Source organism: Bubalus bubalis, chromosome 5 (assembly GCF_019923935.1).
Source record: "Bubalus bubalis isolate 160015118507 breed Murrah chromosome 5, NDDB_SH_1, whole genome shotgun sequence".
NCBI lineage: Eukaryota > Metazoa > Chordata > Mammalia > Artiodactyla > Bovidae > Bubalus > Bubalus bubalis.
In genome coordinates this window covers 38,183,942-38,202,356 of record NC_059161.1, presented here as the reverse complement: position 1 = coordinate 38,202,356, position 18,415 = coordinate 38,183,942, and the positions used below count along the sequence as shown (strand labels likewise).

General features: G+C 53.4%; 1 protein-coding gene across 1 annotated transcript in view; it reads left to right on the top strand.

Annotated features, from left to right (window-relative positions):
- CASZ1 (castor zinc finger 1) overlaps nucleotides 1-18,415 on the top strand; it is a 153,253-nt gene that overhangs the window by 24,646 nt on the left and 110,192 nt on the right. The window contains exon 2 of the mRNA XM_044942982.1: nucleotides 8,947-9,093. The gene's annotated coding sequence lies outside the window, so the exon portion shown is untranslated. The remainder of the gene's footprint in view (nucleotides 1-8,946; nucleotides 9,094-18,415) is intronic.

The following is an 18,415-nucleotide window of genomic DNA, read 5'->3' as shown; positions in this document are numbered from 1 at the left end:
GGGATAATTGCTCCCTGTCTCCACCCTTCAGGTTGGTGCTATGGAAAAAAAGCAAAAACAACTCAAAATCCAATCCTTCCTGATTCTATTTCTAGCCGGGTTCAGTACTTGCTGGGCCTTTTTCCTTCATCATAGATTTTTCAAAGGGAATTTCTTCATCCCCCTGTTCTGAACCTAATTGCAGTCCCAAGAGTGGGTGAACGGAGCCAATGACAGTCCACCGCTGGGAGAACAACACTCTCCATGCCCACAGAGGGCAGATAGCATATCCCAGGCTTGGGCTGCTGGCCCAGAGCTCTTGGCTCTTCTAGAAGGTAGTAACGTGGGGCTTCCCTGGTGGCTCAGTGGTAAAGAATCCGCCTGCCAATGCAGGAGACGCCGGTTCAATCCCTGGGTCAGGAAGATCCCCTGGAGAAGGAAATGGCAACCCCCTTCAGTATTCTTGCCTAGGAAATCCCATGGACAGAGGAGCCTGCCGGGCTAAGTCCATGGGGTTGCAAAAGAATCAGACACAACTGAGCGACTAAACAACAGCAATAACAATTAGAAGATGGTGGGACAGGGTGGTCCGTGATAAGAATGGTGAGTGTTGCCTTTTGCAGACAGCCCCATGGCCTGCTGCCTTCTTTAAGATGCAGACCGGGGTGATGATTGCAAAACTGCTGAGAAACCTGTTAGGAACTGACTCCAGGGTGGGGCTGGGAGGAAACTGGATCCTACTGGCAGCCTGGCTGCTGGAGGATCCTCAGCCCAGCATCGTCCGTCCTGAGGCCTCCTAAGCGCCAGGCATCTGGGCAGTAGGAGCAGCAGGGACAGAGGGGACCTGCAACCACACTGCCTTCTCTTTTCTCCATTCAAAAACTGGAGGCCCAGTTGGCCAGGGGCCCCAGTAATCTCTCCACAAACTTCCCTCCCGGGGAAAAATAATTTGCCTCTTTTTGGTCTTTTTAAAAAAGACATGTTCTTCCTGATTACAAGTCATGTTCATGGCTCATTGGAAAATACAAACAAACAAACAAACAAAAAAAAAACCTGTGAAGAGAATAGTTTAAAAATACATAGTGTAGTTAAAAGTACAGATCAGGTCAACAGAGAGACCTGGGTTTGAGACCCATCTTTGCCACCCAGCGCTGTTACTTTGGGTAAGTTACTTCTTATTGCTGAACCTCAATTTCCTCATCTATAAAGTGGGGATAATGCTCATATGTATCTTGGAGGACAGTGACAATTCAGTGTGATGATCTGCTTGAACTATTGACCACTGAGCCTGACACATGGCGTAAACATTAATACTTTCTATTGTTATAGTTAATAATGATTATTCTACTGCCTTGAGATAACAGGTTTTAAATCTTTTATTAAGAATTTTTTTTTACATTTAAGAAATTCTTCCTTTAAACCTGTGCTGTCCAATACAGTAGCCTTTAGGCATGTGTGGTCACTTAAACTAAAATTTAATAAAATTAAAAATTTAGCTCCACAGTCATACTTGCCATGTTTCCAGTGTTCAGTAGCTGCACCTGGCCAGTGGCTGCCATACTGAACAGTACTGAGAGTTCTACTGGACAGCCTTCTAAATGGTAGAATCATATGAATTTTGTCTCTTAACAATGTCCTGCTTTCTGTAAATGTCTGTTGATGACTGTAGTGGTCCATACTATGGCTGGATCACACTTCTTACTGGTTTCAGTCCTTGCTCCTGCGATGTTGGAGCATTCTCTGGGCTCTGATTGGGCCCCCTGGGTCACCCATCCCAGAACTGGTGAAGTGGCGCTCTCTGATTGGTGCCAAGCGGCAAAGAGTTCTGGGAGGAGCCTGGCCTCACCTGTTGTTTGGCTCCCACTAGTGGTGCCAGGGCAAGGGGTGGGACTCTGCTTTTCTTTCACTGAGTCCTGTCGGAGCAGAAGGGGATGCCCCCCTCAGCCCACCATGAGTCCCCTCAGACTGACTCATCCACACCCTTCACCTCACAGGGCAGAGACCAAGAAGAGGAGAAATGTGCTGGAGGTGGTAATAATGAGCAATCATTATTTCCCTCCACTGACCAGAGGGTCCTAGGTGTTCCTCAGGAACCGCCCCCACCCCGGGAGCCCCCAAAGAGTGGATGGCCTTTCTTGGTGGGGAACAAAAGCCATGGTGGGAGCTGGCCTGGCTCCTTGAGGCCTGCCCAGGCCTCCAGGTCCTAGTGAGGGTCTTCTGGCTTCTGGAAGGGCCCTGACTGAAGAGGGTTGTAAGATTCCAGGGTGGGGGGGGGGGGTGGTCGTGCCAGGGTCCTGGCGGGGGGTGGGGGTGACAGCTTCAGAAAGACTCAGAAAGACACTAGCAATGGTGGGTGACCATCCTGTGACTGGGGTTGGTGGAGTGAGCATCAGGGCGATGCCAGGGTGGTGGCCTGAGTCTCTTTACCAGCTGGGCAGTCCATGCCTTCCTGGGTGGGGGGCTGTGGGCAGGGCTGACTGGGTAAGTAATCCCCGGGGCAGTGGGTAAGACAGATAGGGAGCACCGAAACTGGACCTGCTGATGTGGCCCTTTCTGCTCTCAGCGGATCATAAAATATGCCTCAGATTTTCATTACGGGCTCTATCGATTATCTTCTGGGACGGATGAATTATAGAGAACATTAAATTTTTTTTAAAAAGCAAGTGAGAAAGGAAATATCTGAATGAGTTTGGGTGGTCGATGGCAGAAAGGGCTGAGCCACCAAGCCTGTGTGGCCTCCGTCTCCGAGCAGGGTAAGAACCAGACCGTTCAGGGTGGGCAGCCTCTGACTCCAGCTCTCAGCCTCCCAGGCCTCCTGCGCGTCCCTGGGCCTGACCTGGCAATACGGGAGGCCTATGTTCTCCTTTTCTGTGCCCTGTCCCCTCCAGGAATCCACCTGGGTTCTTAGAAGGCAGACACTTGGGTTCTTCCCAGGATCTTTCCCAGGCGTTGAGCCCTCATGGATGGGAGGTGGACCCACTAACTCTGCTGCCTCCCTTCCAGGGAGCTCTTGATTCTGGAGAGCATCTTTTGTCTCCTGGGATCAGGATTGGAACAGGACCTCCTGAGGAATGTGGATACCTGAGCCTGTTGACCATCTCAGCTTTCCTCTACTTATTCCTCCCATCGGTGGTCACTGGTTTGGTGGATTTCCATTTTCCTTTGTAAGCTTGGAAAAAAACACATCTGGATTGCACTGCTGTGCCTCTAAGTCCCGTCTGGAAAGAGAACCTCCTGGAAGCTCACCATCCCTCTCTTGCTTCCTCCCCACCCGCTCCCCTCTCCTTCTCCTTCAAGCAGCGTGTTGTGTAGGTGCCAGACAGGCCTGGGGTCAAATCTCTTCCTGGTATGTGACCTTGGGTGGGTCACATCCTTCTCTGAGTCTTCGTTCCTCAGCTATCCAGTTAGGATAATAACCTGCTTCACTGGCTTCTTGTGATGGTTATTTGTATTAATGTATTAAGGTCCTCAGCACATAGTCCTTAATAAACGTGAACTCTCATTCTTTTCCTCCTCAACTAGGGCAGAAGCTAGAAACCATTCCTCCTTTCTTTTCATTTAGCCCTTTTGATTGATTTAATTTCTCAAGTACTTTTAGCACCTACTGTGTGCCAGCTACTTTTCTTAGCATGTTACACGTAATACAGTGTTTAATCCTCATAACCATATGCAGGAAGGGCATTATTATCTTCATTTTATTGATGGAGAAACTGAGGCACAGAGAAGTCAAAGGAGTTTGTTTGCCCAGGGTCACACAGCTTGTAAATGGCAGCGCAAACCTGGCAGTCTGGCTCCGAAGCTTGTACACGAAATTACTATGGCCTCCTGTCCCAGTGATCTGGTGAGGTGGTGTGTGTGTGCACACAAGCATGTGTGTGTGCACTTGAGTTCCAACAGCCCTGCCCTGGTGGTGGTCTCTGGCTGACCCCACTTCCTGACCCTCCCCAGGAGACGTGCCTTCCTCAGGTCATCAGCGATCCCAGCATTTTCTGGGACCCTGTTCTGGGTGGAGCCCCCCCTACCCCCCCCCCACTCACCGGCTTTACCTAGGCTACTGAGAAAAGGTGGCGGTTTCCATGGATATCCGTCTCCCTCTGGCGACACGCCCTTTTTTGTATAACTCTGTTCCCTAGAGTTGATTGTTTTTGGCACACAGCTCTGTAAACTCATCCAACAATTAAAAGGGGGGAGGGGTGGAGCAAATAGGAGACAGATAGTAACTGTGGGGTAAGTGACACACAGGAGGGGCCTTTGGGGTGTGCGTTCCCTCTCCGGCCTCTGTCGATGGCGGGACAGCACCGTCAGTGGAGAAAGCCACACAGACAGCTGGCCCGCAGTTCCGCTGGTTCGGAGTGCTCAGAACTCCACATGTCTCTTTCCACTGGAGCTTGTTCTTGCCCCATTTATTCCTCCCTCAGGAATCTAAAGCGGGCCCATGCTTCGAGCCAGTGTAGCCATCTCCAGAGGCCACCTGAAACCATGAGATGCCGGCTCGGACCAATCTGAGTCTTTGCTGCCCTTGTTTGGGTTCACTGTATGTGTGTTTGCCCTGTTTGTGTACCATCAGATACCTCCTGCGCTGGGCGTACCCGTCGTAGGCTGTGTGAGGTCACAGATGAAAAATGCAGTGAAAAACATTTTCGTGCCACAACACATCGTGTAGGATTTTTGTATTAAGATGTGGATTTTTTTATTGTTTTTTTTTCCCCTTTTCCATACAGCCCTGAAGTTGGGCAATGTGCACGTCTGTGTTTTTGTTTTCACTCCAGGTGGTTTATGAAATCTGCTCATTAGGGCTCTGTCCTCTCCCCACCTGGCCTGATCTTCCACCTCTTTATCCTCTTGGATTTGGATCTTTCCCTGCCACACCTCCCGTGACTTCTCACCACTGGGGAGATGCTAGGCGACCCCTGCCTCAACTGCACATCCACCCGGTGAGGGTCAGGGGGTCTTGTGGCCCTGCTTTTCAGCCCTGCATCTCTGAAGCAGGTGTTCATTGCATCAGGAGGTATTGATGTGGGGGAGGAGGCCGAAATCTCTGTGTACCCACCCACCCACCCCGGGATAAAGCCTCTTGGCTTACTCTGGGTCTGGAGAGAAGACTTAGAGGTTGTCCCATGCCCAGAGGGACTCCTGACTCAGAGTGGCCCCCTGACTCAGAGTGGCCCTTTCCTGGGTGGCTGCCTAGTCCTTATCCCATCAAGTGACAGTGTCAGATGGCTCAACCCCTTTCTTCTCCAGGAGATCATACCCTCCAGGAGGTCAATCCACCTGTTGACCAGGTGGATCCGGGGGTTCCTCCTGCTCACCAGGTGCATCACCATAGGCCTCACCTCCTTCCAATCTAAGCCTGGACTTTGCCTTCCCTCTGGGCTGTGATCTCTGAATGCTTTCAGGTGACTCTGAGGATTTGATGGAGACCTGTTTGGAGGGCAGGAGAACTGAGATTCAGGAGGGGAAAAAACATTAGGTGTGGGTGGGGACTGAAGTCATGGGTAGGGACGAGGGGAACTTTTAAGTGAGTTGGGCCTTGGAGCCTGTCAGCCTGACTCCAGGCCTTGCTCCAGCACTTGTGAGCTATATGATCTTTGGAAAGTCACTTGGTATGTATCTCTGTACCTGCCTTCTCCAGTCTACCCATGGGGATCATAATCCTTCCTACTTCATGTTGTAAAGATTCAATGAGGTCATACATACACAAGCACTCGGCACGCTGCTTGGTGAATAGAAGGCGTCTGGAAAATTAATATCATTTCTTCTCACATAGGCCTCTTGGCAGAGAGTATGCCCTCCACTCCCACCATGTTCCCTGCACATAGTAGGTGCTCAATCACCTCTCACCAGAATCAGCTGGAGGAGGGTCATGTAAGCAAGCTGTCTCGTTGAACCTGAAAGTTATGAATTCATGGTGTTGATGGAGGAGCTGGGAGAGACCAGGACACAGGTTGGGGCTTAGAGGAACGAAACAGAAGCAAGCATGAAAGTAGGTGATAAAATTTCCTGTCGGTGGAGGGGGATGAAGCTGCGCCAGGCCCATCTGATTCTGACATGAAATCAGGGACTAGTTCAATCTCACAAACACTTGTGCTGCCCACAGTGGGCCAGCTGTTGTGCTAAATGCTGGGGACGCAATGATAATTAAGACCTGGTCTCTGCCCTTGAATTAAAAATCAATGGTGGAGACAGACTTGTGCACAAATGACTTTAGTCCAGTTTAAATGCCACAGGGACGGTTTCACGAGGAAGGGAGTGGAGGGGCATATGGGCCTGCTTGAGGTAGATTCTGAAAAGTTACCTTGAAGAAACTTGCAGGAAGAGGGTGCTGGGAGTCAAGAGCATTTCTAGAACACTCTGAACGCCTTTCACGTCTCTTGTTGGTCCTCCGCGTCTGCTAGGTAGGCGGGAAGAAGGCGTTACCATTGTTGGACCCGTAAGGTTTCGGGCCCTGGGGAGAGTACATCGCTTGTCCAAGGGCCCACAGTGAGTTAAGCGGCAGAACTGGGACTCAGACCCCTGTCTTCTGAGTCTCAGCCCAGTGTTATTTCTGTGCCTGCACTTGACTTCTCACCCCTTCACTTGCTGGCCAGAGAGCTTGGTCCTTTGGGCTCTGAACCTACTGACCAAGATTCCTGCTGCTGCCATGGCCCTCGGGCCTGTGCTGTGGGAGGGCCCTGACCATGGCAGGCCCTGGGGCCTGTGCCCTGGTTTGGTAAATGGGTCAGGCCAGTTGGTTGGGGACGGTCCTGGGGCATGGCCGCACCCTGGCAGGGCTGGAGGATGCAGGAATGGGGAGGAGGAGGAGAAGGCCTGGCTACACCCTTTATTCAGTTGTTCTTACTGCCAAAGCTGAGAAGGTCCCTCTGCCCAGGACCGGCCCCTCCCTCAGCTGGAGGAGGCCAAAGTCCCCACCAGGGTCTGGAAGACCCCCTTCCCCTGTAACTGGAAAACCCCTTCTGAACTAGGACGTAAGACCCTGGTTTTATTCATGTTCACCTTTTGTGTGTGGTCAGACTCAGGTTTTTCTAGCTCTTTGCCAGGAGCCAGGGAGGAACCCTACCCTTCGTGTCTCTTGACCTTTTCTCTGGGGAAACGTGTGTGCCTGGAAGCAGGGAAGTATCCTCCAGCTGTGTAAGCAGCTGGCTTTCAGGTGGGGCAGCAGTCCTTCTGATGGGATATCTGAGTACAGCGCCCCCAGAAGAGGCGTGATCTGGGGGTGGGGAGCGGTAGGTGATGGCTGGCACCCCACCATCCAGCTCAGAGATGCTTGGTCAGTGGGTGAGCTGCCTCAGGCTTTGGGGGGTTCTGAACCAACAGTGAGAGGCGTGTCAGAGCCCAGAGGAGTGAGTCTCTCAGTGGCCCTGAAGTTCCCATTAAAGTGTTTTTTCCTCTTTTTTAAAGAAAAAAATATTCCCAAACTGGAAAACAAAGGAAATTCACTTCCCCCAAATCACACGAAACTCACATTAGGGGCCTGGCGGGAATCCATGGAAACCAGGAAACCCGCTGTTAACCCTGCCGAAGGGTGGGGTGGGAGCTGGGCTGCTCCAAGCCCAGGACCACTGTTGCAGGGCCATCCCGAAGCTTCTCCGGGGAGCTGGGCTCGGTGGCATTGCCCAGAGCAGAGGTGGGGTGGAACTGGTGCTGGAAACTCTGGCCTTCAGAGTACCGACTACCCCCTTCCACTCATGGCCCAACCTTGGGAGGCAGGAGAGGAGGGGTTCATGCACTCCAGGGAGGCCCCAGGGGATCCAGGGGCTGGGCCAAGTGGGAGAACCTGCTAAGCAGCTGCCCACACCATGCCACGCTGTGGAGTCAGGGCTGAGCCCACTCACAGGCTTTAGGAATACACAGGCCAGGCGCCGCGGGTGCTGCAGTGACCCGGCAGAGGGGGAAGGGAAGGACTGGCCTTTTAGGCTCCACCCTCCCTGATGCCAGCCCTGTGTGTGCCAGGTGGGTGTGAGAGCAGAGAGACAGCCCCCTCGGGGTTCCTGCACCCCACTCTCACATCTGTGAGGCTGGAACTCCAGGCCCGGGTGGCTGTGTGTCGGTGGTGGCGTGTCTGTGTTTGCACGCACGTGGGCTAATTTTTCTAAAAAGGCTGAAAATATTTACAGGTTTGGAGTTGAAACGCAAACAGGAAAAGCCCTTTAAAAAGTGAGTGTAGTGGATATTCAAAACAGGAATCACCATGGAAACACCACAATATTTGCTTAAATTGACACAAAGGTTGCCGGTAGCAGGGCAAACCTCCCAAGTTTCTTTGGCCACTTTTTTCTGGCCCAACACCTATATCACAAATGATATGCCCGCCTTTTGGGGGGCATGTGTGTGTACCCTCTTTTCTTTTTTTTTTATGAGATGTAAGGGCACAGAGCCAGCATGGGGAGGGGGAAAGAAAGAGAAGAAGCCAAACTCACCATCGTAGTAGCTGTAGAGACACCTGCTTATTCCATTTTTAGAGACTCCCATAAGGCCACTGTGGGGGTCAGGGGAGCAGGTGGGAGCTGGTCAAGGGGAAGTCTGGAGGCCACAGGAGGCTGGAGAGGCCAAGGGTTGGTTTGGTTGTGTGGGTCTGATCTGGTTTCCAGTATCAGCTTGATTCATTGTCAGCCTGACCTTTCACCCCCGGTGCCGAGTCTAGGGTGTGGTCACTCTGTTGTTACCTGGGGTGGCACCTGATTGGCTTATATTCGTTTCTACCCATTTGATTCTTTCATTAGGTGGGACAACCTTGTAGCAGCTGGCTAATAATCGTGCAAAGGGTACATTGGTTATAGGGTCAGGCATGGCATGCACCACGGTGATGCCAGCTGCCGATTGCTAGGTAAGGCCTGAGAATCTCTTACCTTGTTGGCCAGTTGCCGGGCAAGGTGTCTGAACCTTACCCTCTATTGTCTTTCTCTCTGAGTAGCTCTGTAGGTCTCAACAATAGCCAAATAAATCTGTTTTCCTTTCTCCTTTTGGTAGGCAAACAGACCTCGCTGAGTGAAGGCGAAGACCATCCATCTTACCTGCCTTGCCTGCTGCCTCGGCCCTTCCTATAGAAGGGGGTCCTGCTGCTCCCTTGGTGTGTGTGGGAATGGACTTCGGACCCCAGGTTCTTGGGATGCAAAGGTAACCACTCCCAAGATTCCCAAGATGTCACTGAGAAATGTGGGTGGGACTGTTGTTGGCCAGCCAGGGTTTCCTTCTTAGGGGAGAGACTGCATTGGCCTTTCTCAGCAGTGGTAGCTTAACTCCCCTAAGCAAAACTGAGAATATGCAGGTTTGAGAAAAGAGCCAGGGCCTAGGAATCTGCATTTTGGCCCTGGCTCTGCTTCATCTCACTGCTTTTTACCCTCTGGACCTCTGTTTCCCCACGAGTGAAATAAAGAGGTGGGGCTCACTCACCTTGAAGAATCCTCCCAGCATCACCACTGTATGACACTGGGTGGTGCTGGCAGCGTGTAGGTGCTCCAGGTGAGGCCTGCAGCAAACATGGCTCCTGGAGCCACCTGACGGGTCATTTCTGAACATCATCTCTGGGAACGGTACAACCCATCTATGTATCCAGCAGCTCTGGCTCTGCTCTGAGCTCAGGTGTGACTTGTTGGGGCTCTCTTGGTGGCCCTCCAGCCCAGGCAGGACCCACCTTAGAGAAGAGGACACAGGTATCTTTTGACCCCGGCTCGGAAGTTAGCCCCATGCTTAAGACAGGTACTTACACCTGGGATGGGTAGCCTATGGGGCTGGTACTGTCAGATATTTGCCTGCAGGTGTCAAATGTGGCAGATCATAAGGCAGATTTATGTGCGTGTGCTCAGTCACGTCCGACTCTTTGCAACCCCATGGACTGCCAGGCTCTTCTGTCCATAGAATTTTCCAGGCAAGAATACTGAAATGGGTTGCCATTTCCTACTCCAGGGGCTCTTCCTGACCCAGGAATCGAACCCGTGTCTCTTGCGTCTTCTGTATTGGCGGGCGGATTCTTTACCACTACACCACCTGGGATGCCCATGGGGGGAGGGTTGATACAAAGCAGGTAACTTACTACATGCTGATCATTAGCCAGTATTGTCTTACGATCCAAAGGGACCAGCCCAGAGGGCTTGGGTTGATAAAGTTGATGGACAGCATCTTAGGGTGGGGGGCTGAGTCTGAGGCCCTGGAGCGCGGCTGGGAAGGCAGGCCTGGGGGCTGCTTCTCCTGTGTGTGCCAGACTGGAAGCGGCAGCCCGGACTCACCCACCTGTGCTCTGGTTGTAGGGTCAGGCATGGCAGGCACCACAGGCGCCAAGGGCGGGCGTGTCCCGCCCCTCCTTCCAGTGGTCAAGTGCTGCAACTCTAGACTTTGAACTTGCAGGGAGGAGGTACTTGCAGAGATGGGTGCCTTGGTGCTCCTTGAGGTTTGAGTGGTCCCCAGAGCTGCAGGCCTGGTCATTTTGGGGCATGCCACCTTGGGAACCAGCAGAAGCCATGGATAAGGGCTAGAGATTTGCAGATCAGCTGTAAGCATGGCCTTTGGTTGCTGTGGTGGAGTAACTGTGTGGCTGAGACTTGTCTTCCCAATGTCTAGGAACTGGTCCATCCACATTGAGGATGTGCAGCTGTTTTTCCCTGATGGCAATGGGTCTGCATAGACTGGTGGCTGTGCAGTCATCCAGTTGGGTCAGCACCAACTCCTGTATGTCTCTGCTCCTTTCCTGGGCTTTTCTTGTCCAAGTCTGCTTCCTTGATGATCATGGGTCTTGGGATGACAAGCCCAGGCACCCTCCAGCCTCTGGATGGTCTCCCCAGCTGCCTGTGCCCTGAATGTGAACAAGTTGCCAGAGTGTCTGTGGAGCCCCTTTTCCAGGGGGCAGTGTTTGGTGGTTCTGTCCTCAGTGGCAGGCTTTTTGTTTTCTTCTTTCCTTTGGCAAAACATGCCCATTACTTTTTCCCTTTCTGAAGTTTCCACTCACTGTTGACTCCCAGGGGCCACGCCAGCTGGGATTTGTACCAGGCATAGGGTATGGGCTCTGGGAGTCCTTGAGGACTCCTATATCCTGGCATCGGCCGTCTTGGCCCTGGTAATGAAGTTTGGGAACTCAGAGGGCTCCTAGCGGGAATGTCATGGCCGAGCCCCTCCTTACTCACCCGGCCCTTTGGCCACAGCCTGGGGTCCTCTGTAGTTTGAGTGACCCGAGGTCTCAGAGGTGTCCTGCCTCACCACACAAGAGTGTGGGCTTGGGGAAAGTCTGTGCTCAGGTCTGTCTGCAGACCTGGTCCTGTCTGACTCAGATTCTCCCCACTTCTGGCTGTGCCACAGAAGATCTGGTTATGTTTATTCAACACTTACGGAGGGCCTGGTGTCTTCTGATCATTAGGGATAAAGTGACAAGACAGTCCAGCTCTCATGGAGTTCTGGTTGGGTAAGCAGACAACAGATAAACCTACACCAAAAGAATGACAAGGAAATCTTCAGTGCAGAATGGAAATAGGATGAGGTGGTAGGAAGTGACTGGGCAGTACAGGGGCCTCCTTTGAGGAGATGACAGTTAGCTGAGATGGAGGAATTGAAAGTGGAAACCCATCCTAAGAGGGGTGGAATATTTTCAGCAGGAGAGAAATAGTCTACAGGAACTGAGGCTGAGAGCTCAAGGTGCTTGGTGGACACAAAGAGGCCCCAGTGCTGGGAGTGGACAGGGCTAGGCCAGGGTTTGTAGGCTTGTGTTGTGCCAGGGGAAGTTGGGGCTTTATTGTTTGGGTGAGGGGGGAGTTGCTAGAGGGTTTAAAGCAGGGAGGTGAAGTGATATGATCTTGTTTTAAAAAGAAGGCTGAGGCTGCCATGGTGAGCATGGATTGAGGGGGCAAGGGCAGAAACCAGGAGGCGAGGCTGCTGCAGCCACTGGAGTGAGAAGCTGATTCAGCCAACCAGGTTACATTCTGGGAGGGGGCTTTTGGTGATTTTAGGAACCAAGTGGAACCTTTCTCTTTCCCCTGGGAACATCCCACAGACAGATTTTATTGTTGTTCTTATTCCTTTCCTCCGTTTGACATCAGTTGCAAGTGACTGAGACAGAAGGGGGAAATGGAGAAAAGAGGGCAGAGGCCTTGTGTGTTTACAGGGAGAGTGAACTGGCCTTGCTGGTGGATTGATCAGGGACAGAAGAGACAAGATCCCAGGTTGACTCTGGCATTCCAGGCCCCTGATGTGTAGCCCTACATCTCCTCTCTCTCATGTCCCCCCTGACAGTGCCAAGGGGAGAAGCACCACTCTGGGCACTGGGCTAGTTGCTAAGAAAGCTTGGTGGAGTGCGTTAGCACCCCTGGGTCATCTGTGGAGAGAAGGCCTGAGGCTTGCTTATATCCGGGGCCAATTTCAGAAGAGATTTCCCAGCTCATTGTCCTTGTGGCTTTAAGATTTTGCATGGAAGCCTGTTTTGTGCCTTTGCTCCATGGATTCTTTGCTGGGTCTGAGGTTGTGCCTAGAAGCTTGTATAAGTTCTCTCACTGTGGCTTTAAATGTTATTTCTGCACCTGGATACAAAGAACCTCAGTTAATCAGCTTTGAGAGCTGAGAAATGGGTTTGTCTAAGACTCCCTCATTTCCAGAAATGGCCAGTTTAGTCTCCAGCCCCAGCTCATGGATAGAGATCCTAGCTGTCTTTCCACATGGAAAGTCTTTCCACAATTCACAGTGTGAATTGCCGTAGATCCGTCCTTAGGCTTGACCTAGACCATTGTGCTTTTCCAGGGTCCTTGACGTGAGGCCCCGCTCTCCTGGGCCTGGAATCATCTGCTTGGGCCAGGACAGAACAGGCAGTCCCAGCAGTGATACTGTAATAGCCAAACCATCTACAAGCCCCCCAAGTGGTCGCTGTGTAGCCCCGACAGCAGCCAGAGGCCTGGCTGGAGCGAGTGTGAAACTGTCACAGCCAACTGCGGGGGTGCAGTGAGGACTCGCCCGCCCGTGCTGGCAACATATTCCCAGCCATATGGGCTGGCTCAGCCCTCCAGGAATGCTCTGGAGGCCTGACCTCCAGGGGGAGTGACAGTAGAGAGCAGAAGGGCGGGCTGGCGACGCCGCCTTGCAGCGGGTGATGGGGATGTCCCAGGCGTGCAGCTGGTGCCTCCGGCTCCAAGGGGGTGTCAGCCAGTCTTCCCGGGTGTGTCTGCCGACATCAAAACACCGGGCTGAGCCCTGAGGGCGGGTGCGTCTGGGTGGGCAGCCGTGTGTGTCTGTGCATGTGTGGGAGGCTCTTCTGCTTTCTGCCTCCGTGGCCTGCACTAGATCCATGGCCTTCACTCATAACTGGACTGGACAGTTCTAACTCCGTCCTCCAGGGCTTTGATCTGATGTGGAGCTGGCCGATCCAGAGCCTGCAGCTGGGGTGGGAGTGTGGAGGGGCGGGATCGGGAGAGGGAGGTGCTGGCTGAGGGGAGTGGGGGCCTATGTCCTCCACCTGTCCCCCCCATCCCCAGGTGGCAGCCTGGATGAGTGGACTCCGAGGTCACAACACCGTGGAGCTGGGCAGAGACATGATGGGGAGATGGTTTAGGAAGAGTTACTGAGTGTTCTGGCTCCTAATCTGTGCTAGGATTCTGCTCGGTGTTGCCAACACCCCCATCTTGTGCCTTCTTCCCAAGTTCTCCCTCCTAGCAGGGTTGGAAGCCCCTGGGGTCCACCAGGCACTGACCCAAAGGGAGAGGGATCAGGCAGGGCCGGCAGTGCCTGACTGCTGGGACCTACCCAGAGTGATCTGCTCACTCCAAAAGGGACAGAGAGTGGCCCATGGTTTGGGGGGTTGATGTCTTATGGATGAGAGGAGGACACTTCCACCCTGCCTCTGTCCTGTCACCTTGGAGCCTCCACCGGGAGAACACACTGGCATTGGAGAAGCAACAGTGGGTTTTGCACCCAAGAGGAGTCCCAATGGCTGCAATCACATCATCTTCTCTTGCAGATCTTCAGGCTCCCCAATTTCGTCTTCTCCCAGCTTCCTGGGACTCTCTGATTCTAGAATGCACCCAGGTATGGTCCTAGTCGTTGTGGAAGTCCTTCAGCCCAGTGGACACCATGATGAGGCATGGAGCATCCGTAAGAGGACCCTTGGATGGGCCCACCCAGGCCTCCCCACACCATCAGCTGCTTGCTCTGTTAAATCAGCCCCCAGGATGGTCTCCACTTTCAGCTCGCCACCCAGTCTGGTTTGGTTTCTTGGCCCTTCAGAAGCATGAGGCTTTTCCGATCCTGAGTCTTCAGATGGTAGCCTGGTGTCGGGACCTCTGCGGCACGGGTGGTTGAGGGAGGGAAGGTGTAATTAATCACTAGTTTCTTCTCCAGAAATGCTAATCGGAAAAAGCAATTAAAAGCAACTTTTTTCCCTTAGTAATCTGTGTTGAGAGCTGGTAATGAAGTTTAGGGCCGCTGTGACTCAATATTTCAGCTTCGCCGACTCAAGTCAAAACAATCCAGGCCCAAGAGTTTGCTGCATCAGAGCTGGGCCCGGGCAGCAGCTGGGAGTCCTGGTGTCCCCTACTCCTTGCTGTCATCACCCTGTTCTGTTTCCAGGGCAGAGAGAGTAACAATCCCTTCTGGTAGCAGAGGGTCGGGTGGCAAGGAGATGGGTGCCCCAGGACATCCCTGGGAGATCCTGAACCTAGAAATGCATCCACGGGGAAATGCTAGGACTGTGGTACAAGTAGCACCTAGTGTGATGCAGAGCCGGGAAGGGCGGGCTCCAAAAGAGTGGGGGAGGAGGGACGGGGGGCTGGGGAGCCCCCCAGGGTTGGCCAGGACACAGCCACATAGAACTCAGAGCTAGCAGCGGTGGCAGTCCAGATCCTGACCTTTAACCTCTGGCCATTCAGGTTTCTTTTTCATCCATTCCTCAAGCATTACTGACGCTTGATGACACTACAGACTGGACTGGAAGTGCATCAGTGAACCAACAAGGCAAGAATTCCTGTGCTTGTGGCATTTGCATCTTTGTGGAGGGAGGCAAATGATAAATGCAGTAAAGAAATAGAGGAGATATTGGATGGCGATGTGTGTCTGGGAGAAAAGTGAAGCAGGTTTGGAGGATAGAATAGGGAGTGTGTGTGGCAGGAGGAGGTGGGCAGATGGTTTGTCATTTTAGGTGTGGCGTCTGGGGAAGGCATCAGTGGGATAGTTGACTTTTGGGTAAGAACAGAAAGGAGCTTCCCTAGTGGCTCAGTGGTAAAGAATCTGCCTGCAATGTGGGTAGACCTGGGTTCAGTTCCTGGGTCAGGAAGATCCCCTGGAGGAGGAAATGGCAACCCCCTCCAGTATTTTTGCCTGGGAAATCCCATGGACAGAGGAGCCTGGCAGGCTACAGTCCATGGGGTCTCAAAAGAGTCAGGCATGACTTAGTGTCTCAACAACAACAACAAGGACAGAAGGAAATGAGTGAGCGAGCCTCCCAGAGGCAAGAGCTCCCCTGGAATGTTGGAGGACAGCAGGGAGGCATGGTGTGGCTGGAGTTGGGGAGATGCCCTGTGTGGTCAAGGGAGTTGAGCGGGGGTCCCCCAGCTCCTGCAGGCCTTGAAGCCGTTGTGAGAACTGAGGCTCTTGCCCCGAGTGGAATAAGAAGCTTTTTGAAGAGTTCTGAGTGACATGATCTGCTTAGGCACAAGCTCTTTAAAAGCAAGACCCACTCTGGCTGGCTTCTCCTCTCATGGGCCGTCTGCGCCTGGATACAGGTGCATCCACACACACCTGCTCCAAGATGCTCTCCTGAGTGGACAGAGGAGTGAGGTGGGGCGGAGGGTCTGTCAGCAATCACCCTGCCCTGGCCCTGCCTGCCAGCCCAGCCCCACCTTGGGGAGCAGTTCAGAAACGGAGTCTTGTCACTTTAAGCCGCCCCCTGCCCGGCTTCCCTGGCCTGCTTTATCTGAAGTCCAAGCGCATGTCGTTCCAGGACCAATCCGCTTTAGCTAATTAATAATCTGACAGGAGCCACCCAGGGGATTAGCCGCTGAACTGAGCTCCACCAGGCCCCAGCAAATGAGCCCTGTACTCCTTGGGGACATGGAGGTGACTTTGGGGGGTGCGGGGAGAGGGGACCCCCTACAAGTGAGCCATGGCGTTGGGCAGTGCAGTAGTAACCAGTGAGGGGAAAGGGTGGGCGGGGGACAGTTACGACCAGAGCTCCTTGAAAGGAGACGGCTGTCCTGAGACAGCAGGGGTCTCCTGTCCCTTGACACCCCCTTCCTCCAGTCCCCTCTTCCACCAGAGACCCTCCCCACTGGCCGGGTGTCACCTGCTGAGGGGTGAGGTGCAGGCACGTATGCATGCTCAGTCCGACTGTTTGCAACCGTATGATAGCCTTGCCCAGTTTAGCCAGCAAAAATACAGGATGAAAAAAAAAAATACAGGATGCCCAGTGAAATTGGAATTTCAGATAAATAGCAAATAATTTTCAGTGTGTGTATGTTCTGTGCAATATTTGGGACATACACTGAAACAGTATTCGCTGTTTATCTGAAATTTAAATCTTGCTGATGGTCCTGCGTTTCCCCAGGCAACCCTGAGCATGGGGGGCCAGAGCCTTCAGAGCTCCCTCCCTGAAACAGCCTGGAGCTCCCTCGGGAAGAGGCAGCGCCCTTGGGGGGCTGCTTGAGAGCTTGGCAAGCAGAGTGGAGCTGTGGCATGATGACCTCCACTGCCTTGGTGAGGAGGATGGAGCTAAGGGCAGCCACCAGCCGGAGTCTCCAGCCGCTCTTTGGGCCCAGGTGGCCCTTGACGAGTGGAGTTCTCGTTTCTTCCAAAGGAACCAGGGTCCCTGGGCTGGGGAACAAGTCCCAGGGCCTCTTCTTCCAGATGAGGCTGCCTCTGGGAGGAGTCTGTGGCCTCACCTGAGATCGAGACCTGGAGTTCTGGGGTTTGCTGGGTGAGGCAGTCATCTGCTAAGGGTGTCTGCTCTGAGCCCAGAAAGAGGCCAGAGGGATGGCCCCTGTGTGGGAAGGAGGCCAGCCCAGGTCAGGCCCGAGGTCAGGAACAACAGCCTGCCCTGCAGGGCCGCCTCTGAGTTGCACGGCCTCTGGGCACTGACCAGAAATATCCATCCATCTACCCATCTCTCTGAGCTTACCTGGAGGTGGCCAAGTAGCCCCTGGCTAGCTTCTTAGGGAGGGGGTGCCATCCAGGGGGGCTGGGCTACCTGGAATGTCAGTCCAGGAGTGGGGAGGGGTGGTCTTTATTGGCAAACGTGATGGAGTCCTAATGCTCCCTCTCATGACCCCTCTCACCGGGGCTCCCTTCCCTGGGGTCAGAGAACTCAGGGCAGCGAAAGGGGCCTGCTGCCAGCTGGTGGTAGTCCAGCCTCCCGCAGCCAAGGGGCCTGATGCCAGGGCACTGCCCCCGAGGTGGGAGCCCTCACTCTGCCTTGTCCTCCAGGAGTTAACAGCATCCTGAGCCTCCCCCGGCCCTGGACAGCCCTCCTCCCAGCCTTTCCCGGCACAGCCAGCTGGGGAGTCTTGCGGTGGGAGCAGAAGGGGGCTGGGGGTGCCGAGCTGAGGGGAACCTCTTCCGCTTCCCAAGCGCTCAGCCTCTTCCCCAGCGTGCCCAGCGGTTTGGCCCTGTTTCGCGAGCTGTCTGCTGCCCGTGCTGCCTCTGACCGACATCGTTAGCGTGGGTATTTATATTTCATTAACGACATTAAGCCCAAATGGCATTAAAAGCAAAGCTGGTGATAAATAGCTTATTAATAAACAGGGAGTGCTCCATGTTGCTTGGCCTCTCCCAGCCCCACGTTAACCCTTGCAGCCCCAGGTAAAGATTTTTCACCCCAAAGACCATCCCCTGCTAAGATGGGCCTGGAGGAGCCCGTCACGTGTCTATGTTCTCCCAGTAGCTGTGGGGTAAGTGCCTCTTAGATCCCGGGCGGGCCAGCCCTGGGTTACTCAGGCTCAAGGAAACAAAACCAAACCCCTCCTAGCTTCCGATCAAATCAGTATTACACTTAGTTTTCATTCTGGGCATAAAAAATTCAGGAAATGTGGCTTTCCTGGGCTGTAAGCTCAGATCTTCCCCATGACTTTGTAACTCTGTCTGAAAGGAGGTTCCTAGAATATTTGGAATCAAAGAGTGATGCTTATGAAAATGAGAACAGTCATGATCCCAGCGAACGTGTCCTGAACGCAACTGTGAGCAGGCCTTCTGCCCTGTCACGCCACATGCACCAGCTCCTGGCCACCCGAGGTATCATCCAGCTCAGGCTCATTTTTTAAGTGGGAAAACTGATGTCCAGAAAAGTGAAGCAGGGTCACCAGCTAGAGGCCATGTCACACAGCTGTTGGCACCAGGGCTCGGGCTGCCGAGTGATGCTGGGCTCTGGTCATCGCACAGTCTCCCCCAGAGCAGGACCTGTTGCAGAGGGCCGTCCATCCCAGCTCCTAGGCCTTGGATCTTCTAGGGCTTCTCAGCTGTGGCTCCTTACCTTTGGGACCACACA